The 16887-nt window shown below is 39.5% G+C and overlaps 1 protein-coding gene and 1 long non-coding RNA gene across 4 annotated transcripts in view; one reads left to right on the forward strand and one right to left on the reverse strand.

Moving 5' to 3' along the window:
• Positions 1-13640, reverse strand: part of LIPC (lipase C, hepatic type) — a 173793-nt gene extending 160153 nt beyond the window's left edge. The window contains exon 1 of the mRNA XM_079912117.1: positions 13458-13640. The gene's annotated coding sequence lies outside the window, so the exon portion shown is untranslated. The remainder of the gene's footprint in view (positions 1-13457) is intronic.
• LOC307181576 overlaps positions 4687-16887 on the forward strand; it is a 98966-nt gene continuing 86765 nt past the window's right edge. For all 3 annotated transcript variants that reach the window (XR_013826954.1, XR_013826955.1, XR_013826956.1), the window contains exons 1-4: positions 4687-5371; positions 5888-6163; positions 8098-8151; positions 9473-9533. This is a non-coding gene — a long non-coding RNA (uncharacterized lncRNA). The remainder of the gene's footprint in view (positions 5372-5887; positions 6164-8097; positions 8152-9472; positions 9534-16887) is intronic.

Below are 16887 nucleotides of genomic sequence, written 5' to 3' on the forward strand. Positions count from 1 at the left end.
CCCTCTCCTACACCTGCTTGGGGCCAGACTGCCACCAGGAAAATGACCAAGCTTTAATGGGGCACAGATCGATCTGTGTGGACATTCTTGTACTACGTGGGAATGAAACTGAGCAGGACCCTGTGGGGCTCCTGGACATGAAAGCCTTTCTGTGTCCCCCATTCCTTGTTTGTAGGGAACAGACTCCAGCTTCCATGACCTTCCCTGAGTTGCAAAGGGCAGATTCTAACAGTTGCTAATCAGGGAAGGGAGGGGATGCGGAGACAAGGGAGGAGCAGTCAAGAAACAATAGTGCAGCCTTGGGGGCAGGTCATGGTTCTGCCTTAGGGATACACATAACAATATCTTTAAGTTCTTTATAGAACTAACCCCCGCCTCCCATTCTTCATTCCAGAGAAGACCACCTGAGAGGCCAGATTAAAGGAACCAAAGAAGTTCATCAAGAGATTATCTGAGACCAGATTAAAGGAGTGCAGGCCCCTCACACACCCTAATTTATCAGCAACCTCGCACTTGAACTATCGCTATAAAACTCCTCACCAAAACCTCCCGGGTGGGGGACACACAGTTTTCAAGGGCAGGAGCCTGCTGTGTCCCCCTTTGCTTGCCAAAGCAATGAAGTTATTCTTTTCTACTTTACCCAAAACTCTGTCTCCGAGATTCGATTCAGCACTGGTGCACAGAGGCCGCGTTTTTGGCAACAAAAACAAGTAGGGACACTTCTTTGAGCTGGCTTGGAACATGTCCTTATTTGAAAAGGGGTTGGCCTGGAGTCTAACCTTTTCCTTATCTGTTTCCTTATCTGTTTTTTAAGACAAGTAAACAAATGAAAGGTGAACACAAGATTGCAGATGATGTTTTAGATTATTTGAAAGAATGTTTTAAGCATTTCAAGCAGGTATTTATTCATCCAAGATCATCATGCCTGAATCGATTAACCTTTTCAGATTAACCTCTGCGTGGGGTCTGCCTCTGACTAGTTGTGTGACCTTGTGTAAATAATGTAACCGCTCTTTGCCTCAGTTTTCTCATCTGTAAAATGGAAGTGTGAGGATGAAATGTTATTTCATGGAATGTGCTTGGCACAATCAGAGCTCATTTGATTTTTGTAACAAATGAGACAAAAATTAGTTCCTCCATTTTACAAGTGAGAAAACTGAGACTCTGAGATTCCTTGTCTGAGGCCACATGTCTAATCTATGTAGATTGGATCTAAGGACTTCTGGGTCCCTGTAAACTCTGATACTCTCTCATTCCCAGAGTCTAAAGTGAAGAGCTAGGGAGCAAAGAGATGAGAACTCCTTTTACACTTATTTTTATGTTTCCTGATCTGTGCTGGCCCTTTTATTCTCCCCATCAGAATTACAGCTGCCGGTTTGTGGAACAATGAAAGAACAAACAAACAAAACCAGAGCTATCTTTTTTGTGACTGGATACTCTGGAACCAATAATGTATTTTATGAGTTTAGTAGTTCCAGTAGAATGGAAAAGCTTTTTCCTCTGTTTGCATTATGCTTGGAAGCAAAAAGAAGTAAAGATTTAAGTTGGTTTTGAACAGCTAGACAGACACAGACCATTGTTGGCTCCTTCAAGTTTGACAAGGGTCTTCTCCTCTGTGGGTAAGAGGGTGGGCATAGTAGACTCTGTGCCAGCATCCTACAGCTGCTTCGGGTGTTGGTTGGGCTTGATGAGGGGTGCTCATGCTGGGCTCCTAAGGGAGACCAACCAAGCTATGAACTGAATTGGCTGATTGCAGTAAACTAAGGGCACAGTTTGGGAAGGTGAGCCATTAGCACGGCAGCTCTCTTTCTCTGGGTCCCAGTGCTTCTGACAATGGGATAGCCAGAGGCACTGTCCTTATTCCCAGTATCAGGCAGGACTGGGGCATCACTTAGATCGAAGTGGCCGAAGACTCTCTACAGCAGCTGGTGTTTGCTCCATGTCACACAGTCATTTCACAAAAGCTTTCTGAGCTCAGCAAATGAAGTCCTTGGCTACAAGAAATCAGGAACAGTTCCCAGAGATATGCTTCAAGTGCTGCCAGTGACTCATCACGTTTCCACAGGGTATCTTACTGTCATGATTAGTCATCAATTCCTAGGCAGGCCTAGAAGTCAGGGGTTAACAGTTCAGGTGCCAACTCCCAAAGATACCAGACTCTATGAGATCTCACTGAAACCTCAGGAACAACCCTATAATGATGCATGTATGATTATTCCCTTTATACAGAGAGGAAAACTGAGGCTTAGGGAGGTTACTGAGTTGCCCAAATCCACACTCTAGTAAGTGGTGGAATGAAATCTGAAATTATGTTTGTCTTACTCCAAAGCACACACAACAAAAGGTAGTTTTGCCAAGGTTGTAGGAATTGGCTATGAGCTCTTTATGTATCTAAGATTTAAAAAAATGATTTTGTGGGCTTCCCTGGTGGCGTAGTGGTTGAGAGTCCACCTGCTGATCCAGGGGACATGGGTTCGTGCCCCGGTCCAGGAAGATCCCACATGCCGCGGAGCGGCTGGGCCCGTGAGCCATGGCCGCTAAGCCTGCACGTCCGGAGCCTGTGCTCCGCACGAGAGAGGCCACAACAGTGAGAGGCCCGCGTACCGCAAAAAAAAAAAAAAAAAAGAAAAAGGGAATTGTGCTCTTGCACTGCAGATAGACATAGAGCATGTGTTTATTATTGTTATTTTATTTTTTTAAATTTTATTTATTTAATAAATTTATTTATTTATTTATTTTTGGCTGCATCGGGTCTTTGTTGCTGCATGCAGGCTTTCTCTAGTTGTGGCAAGCGGGGCTACTCTTTGTTGCGGTGTGCGGGCTTCTCATTGCAGTGGCTTCTCTTGTTGCGGAGCACGGGCTCTAGAGCACAGGCTCAGTAGTTGTGGCACACGGGATTAGTTGCTCCGTGGCATGTGGGATTTTCCCGGACCAGGGATCGAACCCCCCTGTCCCCTGCATTGGCAGGCAGATTCTTAACCACTGTGCCAACAGGGAAGCCCCTGTTATTATTATTTGAAAAACAAATGTTCTCAAGCCGTTTCTCAGCTATTTAATGGAGATAGCTTGAAACAGCCCATGAAACATAGCAGAAGACAGATGTAATGGAGACATTATGGTTGAAATATATAATTTATACAAAGATTAATTGTCCCCAATCAACAGTAAAAAAGACCAGCCAAGATGAGGGGACTGGAACCTTTGCCCAGGAAGCTTTGGCATGGACAGAACAGTGTGCTTGATAGGAAATTGTCAGGGTGAGACTGCTACAAAAGACCTAATTTATACACCATCAATAGTCATCCAGTTACTCTTGAAACCATTTGGGTTAGGTCATGCCTAAGGGTCCTCCAGAATGCAACAACGAGATACTCTGACATGCTTTGATAATTCTGTTAAGACATAATTTTTTTAAAAAAAGGTAAAATCATGACTCTCATTCAGATATAAAACTGAACATATGGTAAGTATTTAACTCATTAATGAGGAAGCTGTTCAGGGTGTTATAACTAGTTCAAAGGAGAAGATAAAACCTCCACAAATTTATATGGATAAAGGGATGTTGAAATGAATGGGCAAGTGGAAGCACATTTAGCTTCCGGGGAAGTCAACCAAACTTCTACAGGACAGCACAGAACCTGCATTTTGCACTTGTGTTAGTTCTCTACAATGTACACAGTTGTAAAATGCCTCTAGAATCAGATAACCTAGGAAGGCTGTGCTGGGTGTGGGCAGTGCATAGTTTTCTATTGAAGCACAAAATTTCCCTTGTCATTCCTGTTGTTAAGAAATGATAAAGGAATTATTTAGCTGTAGAATTTTAAGATAACAGGTTATATATAACTGTTTCTTTTGGAGGAAAAGACTGTCTCTTGATATTTGTCTCTTGAGTGGAGGCTTTATGATAGCAGAGAATTTGCATTTCCTTGCTGGCTTCTCTGTTTTTAGACCCATTAGCAAGCAAATTATTTAAAATCTTTGGGCCTCAGTTTCCCTACTCTAAAAGAGGGACAGTACTATTATTAACTTCATAGGATTTGGGGGAAGAATGAGAATAATCCGTGAAGGGTGCTTAGCACAGTGCCTGCTATCCTTATTTTTACTGATTACAGTCTTTCATCATGCTTTTTATTTCTCCTATACATACACGTTCCCTCCCTTCTCTTTTTCTACCCATTTAACTGACTATAATAAAGAACAGATTTATAGTGTTTTTGAAAAAATAATATAGATAGGGTCTATGCTTCCTGGTCTTGATTTTGAAATTGACTCCCTAAGTTGTTATGCATTCCTTTGTATTAAAAAAATAAAGCACTCTCCAAAACATATTTGTTTTCTGAATACTTCCCATCATCAGTTTTAGAACAGCTAACCCTGAATTTAAATTGAAAAATGTGGCTCCTTTTCTCAGGTTAATGGCCAGAGAAAGCAGGCTCTAGAGTGGGAAAGGCCCACAGAGGGGTCCTTCCAGGGGTGCTAGGGACAGGACCCGCCGCCTGGAGAGGTCACTCTCGGGAGTCAGGACTGGGAAGTCACTGGTGAGTCTATCCCCGTCTGACTCCTTAGACCCCAGGGGTCACAACCAAGGGCCAGAGAGTCTGCAGCAGGCACAGGAAAGAACTGACCACAAAGGTCTGCCCACGGCAGGTAGTGCAAACCTGCCTTTGGGAAGTTTTTTTCCTTTGGGTCGGGTGGAGGGGGTGAATATTTTCAAACGCGAGGAGGAATTCCTGGAGGTCTCTGGGTCAGGATACCTGTGTGGATTTGACCCCATTGTCACCAGCGAAGCCCATTAACAATTCCCGGGAAATAGAAATAGAATCTGGGTGATAAAGTCTAACCTTTTTTTTTTTTTTTCCTTTTCCTTTATGCTTGGTCTAGTTGCACTTGCTCAGAGGGGGTCGCGCGCACAGGCTTTGTACCCGGCCCTTCAGACCCGAATTCTTGGTGTGAAATGGCTATGCCCGGCACCTCAGCTCCGGAGCGTGCGCAGAAGCGCTGCACGCGCCACTGCAATTCAAGATGGCGGTGGGGGCGGGCCGTGCGCAGAGACGCTGCGCCGGGAACGTGAGCAGCGCGCCCAGGGCCCGCCCCTGGGTAGCTTCATCCCCTCCCAACTGAGGAGATCTCTAGAAAGCAGTTCACCTCACGGCCTGTCCGGGAGAGTGCCGACTCTACGGAGCGAATGCTCACCTCTCCGTTTTGTGACAGAAAGATAAAGCTTTCCTTTGCTTCTGAACCAAGGTCGGTCTCGTTCCTGACTCAAATGACACCTGGCAGGAGAACGCTTGTTGGGCCCCAGCTGGAAAGGCCCAGCGCCATCAGCCCCAATTTCAGTTCTCCCATCTTGAGAAAGTGCCAGATTATTCAGGTGAGGCCCACAGGCACCCTCCCCTTTCCTTAGCAGCCTGAGTTTTGCGGGGAAGAAGGCACTTGGGTAAGTGCTTTGCTCTGAGTGAACCAGGATGGGGAAGGAGCTTTTATCTCTAGGCAAAGTTCAGGGAAAGGAGAACAAAAATATTGCTGTGTCTAGGCTTCCTTTAAATGTATGGTAACTGGAGTGATACCCTGGAGAGAGCTGTTTTTCACTCCACAGTTCCACTCCGATCACGTAATCTGACTGATAGGCTGAGCGGGGGCGGGGGCGGGCGGTGGAATCCTGGGAGAAAGAACCATCATTTTGATGCCTCAGGAAACAGCGACGATTAGATCTCAGCGGTCAACCGGTGTGTAATTGGGATTTTGGGGCTGGGAGAACACAGTGAGATTTACACAGGGCTCCTTGCCTCTGGGCATTCTTTTTTTCTGCTATCATATCATCTCTGGAGCAAAACTGCTTGTTTTAGCTCTTGATAGAAAAGTAACTTCCCTTTTCCATTTTTCACAGGCAATGTGTAAACAATGAAGAAAGTGATAGGCTGTCAATATGTGTAGCAGTACCTACTTTTGGCCATACTTGGTGCCATGGAGAGAGACAGTAGAGTAGAAGAGCTGAGTTTGAGTCCAGTTCTACACTGTTGTGACGCTTCTACAATGGGGATAATGAAACCTGTGATTCCAACCTCACAAGGCCATGAGAATGAAGAATGGTAAATAACCAAACATTCTGAAGCAATAAAAGAACCCACATGAAGGAGAGACCCCAGGCTGGGATGTCAAGTGGGTGAGTGTGTTTGTGGAACACAGAGATTTCAGGAGACTTGGGGGCCCAAGCAGTTCTGCTTCCTGACCTAAGAGCAGGACACCCCTCGTCGCCACAGGGGCCCAAGGCAGCTGCCAGCCACCAGCAGAGGGAAAGGTCTAGCTCCTAGCTGGTCGAGGCTCTCCTAGTAGGCATAGAGGGAGTGCTAAAGTGCCCACCTTAAGTGGTTTATAGGTGTCGGGGAGGAAGAAATTTTCCTCTACCATTCTATGTTCTTCTGACTGGTCTAAGAATTAAATCGACAGGAGACACATTAACAGGAAAAAAAGTAAACAAAAGTTTAATAACATGGGAGAGACCCAGGAAAACTGAGTAACTTGCCAAAATGGCCAAAGCCCTCCCCTTAAATACCATCTTCAGCTAAAGACACAAGAGGATGTTGGGGGTAGTGGTTTGGGACTTAAAAGGAGAGGAACGCAATTCCCGTGAAGATGGAAAAGCAAATGTTTGTTAAACAGTCATTTGCTGGACCACACAGAAACAATGGGCCACAGAGTGGACTCTGATCTCTAGGCCCTGCTGTGTTTTTCCTACCACACTTACCCCATATTCTTTGCAGAGATCTCTGGTGATAGCTCTGTTCTGGAAACAGGCCCTCTGTCTAAATTCTTTTAGGTAGTTAGGGAGAAGGTCACAGTTTCTTCCTGAGTCTTTTGGGCTTTAATTATTTTCATCTCAAAATAATCTGCCTGTCAAAGAGACCTTTTGGGGTGGCAAATTTTGGCTCCCCTACATGGGCTTCAGCAAGGAAACCAAAATATGAATGGGCTTCCTCACAAAAATAATACCTGCAGACTTAGGAAGTAGGGGTCAAGGGCAGCTGAGATCTAGTGGGAAGCAGGAGAGCTGAGGGCTATTGCAGTGAGGGAATTCCTGGGGACCTCACCCTTACTCGCAAGTGGATAAAGCCTGGGAATTTTAGTTATTAACGTGGTAAGGAATTAATATTACGATGAAGCTTGCTTTAGGTGTCTCTCTGACTCTCTTTGCTGCCTTCCTGTCTTTGCTGCCCACTGCCCCCAAACTGAGTTCAGAGCCTTTGAACTGCCTTCAACCTCCCCCCTCCCCCCAGGAAAATTGCTGCTTGGTTTTGCTTTCTCCCTGGAGACCCAGGAGGAGAGAGGCCTCTGTACACAAGTGAGATCCTCCAAACAATGCATGTAGATATTAAAGAGAAGGTGTCAAAGGGCTGAGCCCTGGGAGTTTCAACACTTGGAAGTTGGGAAAGTGAGGAGGCACTTTTCTGCTTTTGCCAAATTATTTCTTAAGAACAAGTTCTTAATGATAATGAGACAGGCTGGGACCTGGGACCCTTTGCTGCAAGTGCTGCAGTGCTTGCACCTGGACACACCTCTCCTCGAGCAACAGAATGCAAAGAAACTATAACGGACTAAAAATAACTCTGTGCATGTGCAGTTGGGGCAAATTCTGGACAAAAGATACAAAAAGACCAGACAACCCAACTGCCACTTCTGAAGAGCCAGGAGCAAAAGCAGGGTACTACACATGCCCCCTGCACTCAACACCACCAGAGCCTGGGCAAAACATCGAAGCCATCCCTCCAGTCCGACCCCTGGCTACACCCCTACCCTCACCCCATATAAGGAACCAGCTTGCCCCTCACCCCCTCAGGGGGCAAGCAAGGGAACCTATTACTTGTTTTTGCTCCCTCCTGCTACAGCAGGAGCCCCAGTAAAGACTTGCCTGAATTTCTTGTCTGGCCTCTAATCAATTTCTATGGATTGGGGAAGGCCAAGAACTGTGGTCGGTATCAGTAACATTTCTGGTTGAAGGGTGGGAACAATACTGCTATAAATGAATGTATGAGTCAATTTCTGGGCAACTTCACCATCATTGAATATTAGCATTCAACCTTTTTGTTTTGTTTCTTTTAGAATATGTAAATCGTCATTTTCAGACTGCTTTCACTTACGTTGCTTTGATTTCTGGTGAGCATTAACATTTACCCACTGTTTGTCTACTAACTGTATTTCCCTTATGGGAATGGTCCCGTCTTTTACCTATTTATCTTTGGAAATCTTGACATTTATCTTACAAATTTGAATTAGCTATTTTTGATAGATCTTAATTCCTTGTAATATTTGATAAAAATATTTTCCCTCTTAAAAAAATATCTTTTGTAATGCTGATTTTTATAGTGCAATCATTTAAATAGCCTCAAAGCTGATAAAGTTAAAATTCCCCCAGACAGGTGATAACCCTTTTTTTTCAATTTTCTGCAAGTTCTTCCATAATTAGATTTTATATTTAAATCTTTAATCAAACAAACCTTATTTTGGCGAATGTTTTATTTTTAATAACTTTCTCTATTATAAAATCAAAAACACGGCAAAAAAGATCCGTAATTTCACCATCCAGAGATAACCACTGTTGACATTTTTGTATAGATACCTCTAAATTATGTTTCCTGTTTATATATTTGTTTTTCAAAAAATACCTGCTAACATACTTTACAAACTCTTTAATAACCTGTCTTAACAACATATTAATGACATATTTCAGTGGCATTAAATATTCTTTTAAAATATTGTTTGAAACAGCTGTGGTGCATTGTATTCTATAGATGTGCCATAATTGGCTTCATTCCCTACTGTTTTTTATTAACTCTCATGTATCTAAGATATCACTATTATTAACAGCGCTGGTATAAACATACTTAAGCATAAATCTTGGTCCCCATTTCTGATCACTTCCTTTGCTTAAATTTCTTAAAGTGGAATTGCTGAGGTAAAGTTATAAATATATGTACATATTTTTTTTACCTTTTCGTATATACTGCTATGTTAAGTAAATGTATATCATCTTAAGTCCTCATCAACAGTGAATGGGTGTGCCAACCCTTCCCCCTTGTTAATATTAGCTATTAACATTTTTGAAATTTCATGCTCAATTGATAAGCCAAAATGGTATGTGTATGTTTTAATTTTTTTTACTAGTGAGTTAAAGTTGAATTTGCCATCACCTCCATTTTTATTGGATATTTTCTTTCTTTCTGAATTACCTGTTAATGATGTTTATGTATTTTATACAGTAGTTTATATATTTTTATGTATTTTAAAATTGAGGTGCTCATTAAACACTTTAGTAATTTCAAGTACACAGCATAATGAATATTTGTGAATATCACCTTGCTACACAGATCCACCAAATCCTAATATTTTGCTGTATATGCTTCCTATTTTTGTTAAGAAATATACCTGTATACCTCTGTTCCTCTACCCTAACCTAATTTCATTTTCTCCTCCTCAGAGGCAACTCCATCCTGAGTTGGTGCCTGTGAGTTTCATCTTTGTTTATGTTTGCAACATAGGTATGTAGCTATAAATATATAGCATATTTTGTATAAATTATTATACTCATCTATCTGCAATTTGTTTTTTCATTCAACATTATATTTTTGAGATTACTTCTGTTGATAAAACTGCTATAAATGGCCCCATTGTATGAGTATATCACAATTTTTTCATTCTGTTGTTGGATATTTGTGTGGTTTATTTTTTGTGTGTTTGTTTTTTGCTATTAAAAACAATGTTGCAACACACTTCCATATTCCACAAGTGAACTTCTAGAGTTTACCCCTAGAAGTGAAATTCCTGGCTTGTGAGATATGTATCTCTTCAGTGTTGCTAGATGTTGATGGTTTATTCTTCAAAATGGTTATACCAATGAATACATCATCAACAAAATGTGAATGTTTCTCCAATTTTTCCACATCATCACCAGCACTTGACAGTGCTGGCTTATTTCATTCTCACCAGTTTGATGGATGTAAAATGGTATCTCATTGATTTAATTTTCATCTTTCTGATTACTGGTAAGGTTGAACATATTTTTATATGTGCTGTTGGTCATTCAGATTTCCTCTGCTATCCACTGCTTGCTCGTATCTTTTGCCCACCTTTTTATTAGTTCATAAGTGTTTTTCAGTAAGAAAAATATCTTCTCCCAGTTTGCATTGTCTTTTCACATTTCTTATGATGTCTTTTGTTGAACAGAATTTAAAATTTTCATGTAGTCAGATTCATCAGTCTTTTCCTTCAGGAACATCCTGTAAGGGAGGTAAAATTTTACCTTTATACTCTTAGGGTTTTTTAGCAGGGTCTGAGAATTAAACTGATACAAGACAGACTAACAAGAGAAAAGCATACAAATTTATCTAAGTGTTACATGACATGGAAGCCCTCAAAAGACCCAAAGAAATGGTGAAACTTACAATCTTTTATGCTGGGTTGAACAAAGAGAGGCAACTGTGGAAAAGTAACTAAATTATGAAGAGAGGTTAAAGGAAGATAAAAATTATTTTAACAGGGTCTGTTGGTAAAGAATTCTCTTGGCTTTGATTCCTCATTGGAAAATGTTTTGTGTCTTCTGTTACTGGGAAGGCATCTTCCATATGGGAATTTTTATCTCCTGTTTTAGGAGGAAAAGGAGAGATAAGAATGCCCTTCTCACATCTGATGTTTTTCAAGTGCCTGTAACTCAAAATAATCCTTCTGCCAAAGTGGCATATTTTGGGATAGTGTATTCTGTCACCCTCCAATCCTTTGTGTCTTCATTTCTTCAATTTTTCTTTTAAATCTCACCAAAAAAAGAAGCAATTCTTTTATAAAAGGGATTCTGCGATTTGCCATAATCTTTCACATTCCTAGAATTTACCTTTATTGGTCACCATGCGCTCTTGTTACAGCTGCATTCTCTAAGTTCAGTTAAAAATGATTTTTCTGCCTATGTTCATTGGGTCTGACATGGTGAAGTGATTGGTAAAAGTTAGCAGATAGATGATATGCACAAGCCATTCCTACCTTGCATGCCCTTAGTAGATGCTGCTAATTGACTGCATTAGTTTCTTCATTTATGTGTATTCCCATGTATTCATTTATTCACTTACCCAACAACTATTTTTGGAAAATCTGCTATGTGCCTGAGTCTGCTTCTAACTTTTTCAAACCAGTTGTATTGGAATTGGTACTTGTGCATGTTTACCATACTAAGCCTATGTGTTTATGCGTGTGTGTACGTGTGTGGTATGTTTTACAGATCTGTGGATGAGGATGATAATTATCTCTTAGAATGAATTGAGTATCAGGTCTTGTTTCTCTGTGATTTGGAACTGACTGCATAGTATGGGAAAATCTGTTTGTTGAATTCATAGAAATATTATTCAGTGTATTTGTTTAGGTCATACTTTTTTTTGGTGGATGAGGTATTTCTTTAATAACTTTCTCAATTTCCTTCTCCATCATTATTTTCATGTTTTTGTATCTTGTGTTGCCAATTTTATATTGCCCATTTGACTAAACATTTCAAATTGATTATAATAAATTGTGCATTGCAATAATTTATAAACATATATATATATATTTTTTTTTTTGCGGTATGTGGGGCTCTCATTGTTGTGGCCTCTCCCGTTGCGGAGCACAGGCTCCGGACCTGCAGGCTCAGCGGCCATGGCTTACGGGCCTAGCCGCTCCACGGCATGTGGGATCTTCCCAGACCGGGGCACGAACCCGTGTCCCCTGCATTGTCAGGCGGACACTCAACCACTGCACCACCAGGGAAGCCCAATAATTTATATTTTAAAATCTTTTATATCAGTTGTTAAATCACCAGTCTTCTTTTTAAGTTTGTTGATTAATACCTTTTATTTATTATTTTTACAAGGGTTTTAATCTATCTTATTACTATTTTCAGAGAATGAGCATTTAAATTTATTATTGCTACCAATTTTCTGTTTTCTAGCTTATTTCTATCCTTCATCTTTATTCTTTTCTTTGTTTTCTCTTATGTTGACACTCTTCATAAGATTTTAAATCAAGTGCTTAGTTCACTTATTTCTTATTTCTAAAATAAGAGCACATAGATCTATATCTTTGCCTCTGAGTCTTGATTTGTTCATACCCCCGTCATTTTTAATAGGTGGTATTTTCAATTTTATAATATTTCAGAAATTATTATCATGTCCTTAATATTCTGCTTGACCCTGTTGCTTAGGAGAATTTTTGTTGCTGTTGTTAGAAGTTGTCAGCCATTTGTTTTTATCGTAAATTTTTGTTTGTATTTAATTTTAAACTTGCAGAAATGTTAAAAACTAGATTCACCTTTAGCCAGATTCACCATTTGTTTGTTTCTATTGTTCTCTGATTGCTTTATAATTCATTCTCCATATATGAATTTTTTTTTGAACCATTTGAGAATAAGTTGCAGATGTACGTACATACCTAAATACTTCAATGTATATTTCCTGGGAGAGACATTTTCTCTTATAAAACTTAGGAAATTTAACAGTTAAGAACATTGGAAAATTTCATATTGATACTATACAATTTTCTAATTCCATAGTCCATATTCAAATTGTCAGTTATCACAATATTGTTTTATATATATACTATAGTTAGAGTATGTATACTATATATACTATAAATTATGTATAACAAATAGAAATAAATTTATATAATCTATATTTAAATTTATAATTAATTTATATTTAAATTTATATTTTATTTATTGTATATAATATATATTTTATATATATAGAGAGAGAGGGTGAGCGAGAAATTGAGAGTATTCTGGAATTTACCATACTGAAGATGACAGTGGCAACAGCTGAAATATCTGAATGTTTACAGAAACTACTACAGATAGGGCACTCAGTATATTAGTATTTATTTTCTTCTTGTACCATGATCTAAAGAAGTTCATATTTATTTTCATATTTACTATTGTTTTATTATGAACTTACTATATATTCAGAGTAGAAAAATAACACAAAATAACAATAATCACCCCAAATTTCAGAGCCTAGAGACAACCATTGTTAGTACTTAGATGTATGATTTGTGCTTTCAATCAACAAGATTTCTGTGGACTTTTTGCTAGTTACTTAATGATTCTGTTAGGAGGCTGCCAGTTTCCTTATCTGTAAAATTATGTTAATAAGAGTACCAACTTCACAGAGTTGTTGTGAAGAGTAAATAAGATCAAGAACGCTCAGGAATAGAAGTATATTAAAGCATATTAAATTATTATATGTAGAAGGTAGTTGTCATTATCTGCTATTATAGACATCATGCCTTGCTTTGAAACTTGAAAATATCATTCAAAGCAAGTTTCTTGGCAATATCATATAAAGCAAGTTCTTAAAACAAAGATCTATGTTCAAAATGGGGGTAATCAGCTTCATCCTTTTCTCTAACGGTGTCTCAAACTTCTCTCTGAGATAATGGGAATAACTTACAATAAAATGGCTGAGAAGCAGTGGTCCAGGGCCCCTGAAGTGTTCCCAGGTTTCAGTTCAACTGTCCGTCGCTGCTTCTGGCTGCACTGTGGAGTTTTACAACTTGACTTAAGTTCAGCCCTGTCAGAAATCACTGCCTTGCTTTCCATTTAATTAAGCAAGCGTTTAGGTTGTACAAATAAGTTATTTGCTCCCATAATGGGTATTGAAGATGCAGGCTTAGCTGGCCTGGCTCTTCTCATCAGGGGGGGAAAAACTGAAACTAAGGAAAACAAACGAAACAATGGTGGGTTTTCTACTTCCTGGATTGTGTAACTTGTACTACATCCAATGAAAGCCATCTGGTGGGCACCCAGGCATGAGGACTGATTCTCAGCCTGTGGTTCTCCTTCTAGCCGTCCTCCAGCCCCTGCACAACTGGAACCTCTGCATCAGTTACAGCTGCTAGGAATTGAAACTGAATTCTTACTCACTTTTGCTCCCAAGGACCAAAGAGGGACAGAGAGGATAGCTAAGAAAGTCTGAGGTTTAAACTACAGCCCATTTTTAACTTTCCAAAATGGTCTTGGTATTTTTGGATCCAGATAACCTTAAATCAGACAATGCTGTATTACCATATTGAGGAATAAATATCCTATAATATTATAATCTGATAAACTCCAGAATAACTTGATTTATTTTTAGTTGCAGGAGCTTCTGATGGCTTCTCTTTGATCAGTCAGAGGGAGATATGGGTTCATTTCCCACCTCATGCAATAGAGCAGTTTTCTTAAACTTCTCTGATAATAATAATTTCATCTCTTGTTAAACATTATGTTTCCAAGTCTCTCCCTGGAGATTCTGATTCAGTGCATCTGGGATGGGGCATCAGATTTGTGTTCTTAACGTGAGAAAAGCTTGGGAAAAATCGGAGTAGAGGGAATAGTCTGTTTTTAGAATCAGACAGCTGGGGGCTGAAATCCTGGGTCTTTCACTTACTAGTTATGTGGCCTTGCACATATTACTTAACCTTCCATAACCTCATTTGAAAAAAGTGGAGATAAAAACATCTACCTCAAAGAGTTGTTGAGAGGATTAAAGGGACTAAAGCCTTTTATAGCATCTACTTTTCTGAGGCTGCTAAATCATTTCCACTTGGGTTAATTTGAAGATTATCTGTGAACTTATTTAGCACACAGGCATAATGGTTTGATTTTTTTTTTTTATCTTTTCCATTTGTTCAGCAGATGCTTGTAAAGCTTTTATTTATTTATTTTTTGGCCACACCACATGTCTTGCAGGATCTCAGTTCCCTGACGAGGGACTGAACGCGGGACATGGCAGTGAAAGCCCGAATCCTAACCACTAAACCACCAGGGAACTGCCTGTAAAGCTTTAATTGTGTGCAAGAAACTGGGGTTCTCAGAACCCACTAAGCACCTCCCCGATGGTATGGCGTGTCCCCATGGCGCACCCCAGGCTTTTGAAGGGACTGCCCAAATTTCTTGTGTGTGTGATTCTCTGGGGCAGGCTTCTAATTATCCAGGGGACTCCCTGAGTTTAGGAGTGTAATTGTCTTATCCTCCAATTGTACTAGAAATTCCAGTTTTCTTGAATCCAATCAAATATATGTATATATATTTTTTCCCTCTGTAGTTGAGGCAATTCCCCCCCTCCAGCTTCATTGAATTATTATTGATATATGTATGTTTAAGGTATACAATGTGATGATTAGAGACACGTATACATTGCAAAACGATGCCCACAATAAGGTTAGTTAACATCTCCATCCCTTGACATAGTTATGTTATATATTTTTTACTTGTGTGGTGATAATATTTAAGATCTACTTTCTTAAAAACTTTCAATATATTACACAATATTGTTGATTATAGTCACCATGCTGTGCATTAGATCCCTAGACCTTATTTATCCTTTAGTGGGGAGTTTTGTACGCTTTGACCAACATCTAAAAATGTGGGATGCTTCACAAATTTGCATGTCATCCTTGAGCAGGGGCCATGCTAATCTTCTCTGTATCGTTACAATTTTAATATGTATGCTGTTGAATCGAACACCATGTACATATATTTTTTCTTCAACAGAAAATATACATTTAAATTATTCCATTTGTTTCTTACACAGAATATGTTCTAGGTGCTTTGCATTATGCAATTTTCCCTTCCTGGCCAGAAAAACCTTTGTACTTTTTTTCTCCCATCCTAAAAGCAAAAAATCCAATGGATTTCTAGAGAATATATTTATACTTCCTTTATATTTAGCCTTGCTCCCAAAGAATTTAAGGCACTTTTAAAAGATACAAACAATGCAAGATTTCTCCATAGTGACTGTATCAATTTACATTCCCACCAACAGTGCAAGAGGGTTCCCTTTTCTCCACACCCTCTCCAGCATTTATTGTTTGTAGATTTTTTGATGATGGTCATTCTGACTGGTGTGAGGTGATAACCTCACTGTAGTTTTGATTTACGTTTCTCTAATGATTAGTGATGTTGAGCATCCTTTCATGTGTTTGTTGGCAATCTGTATATCTTCTTTGGAGAAATGTCTATTTAGGTCTTCTGCCCATTTCTGGATTGGGTTGTTTGTTTTTTTTGATATTGAGCTGCATGAGCTGCTTGTATATTTTGGAGATTAATCCTTTGTCAGTTGCTTCATTTGCAAATATTTTCTCCCATTCTGAGCATTGTCTTTTCATCTTGTTTATGGTTTCCTTTACTGTGCAAAAGCTTTTAAGTTTCATTAGGTCCCATTTGTTTATTTTTGTTTTTATTTCCCTTTCTCTAGGAGGTGGGTCAAAAAGGATCTTGCTGTGATTTATGACATGGAGTGTTCTGCCTGTGTTTTCCTCTAAGAATTTTATAGTGTCTGGCCTTACATTTAGGTCTTTAATCCATTTTGAGTTTATTTTTGTGTATGGTGTTAGGGAGTGTTCTAATTTCATTCTTTTACCTGTAGCTGTGCAGTTTTCCCAGCACCACTTATTGAAGAGGCTGTCTTTTCTCCATTGTATATTCTTGCCTCCTTTATCAAAGATAAGGTGACCATATGTGCGTGGACTTATCTCTTGGCTTTCTATCCTGTTCCATTGATCTTTATTTCTGTTTTTGTGCCAGTACCATACTGTCTTGATTACTGTAGCTTTGTAGTATAGTCTGAAGTCCAGGAGCCTGATTCCTCCAGCTCTGTTTTTCTTTCTCAAGATTGCTTTGGCTATTTGAGGTCTTTTGTGTTTCCATACAAATTGTGAAATTTTTTGATCTAGTTCTGTGAAAAATGCCATTGGTAGTTTGATAGGGATTGCACTGAATCTGTAAATTGCTTTGGGTAGTAGAGTCATTTCCACAATGTTGATTCTTCCAATCCAAGAACATGGTATATCTCTCCATCTATTTGTATCATCTTTAATTTCTTTCATCAGTGTCTTATA

Source organism: Stenella coeruleoalba (assembly GCF_951394435.1).
Source record: "Stenella coeruleoalba genome assembly, chromosome: 2".
Taxonomy (NCBI): Eukaryota; Metazoa; Chordata; class Mammalia; order Artiodactyla; family Delphinidae; genus Stenella; species Stenella coeruleoalba.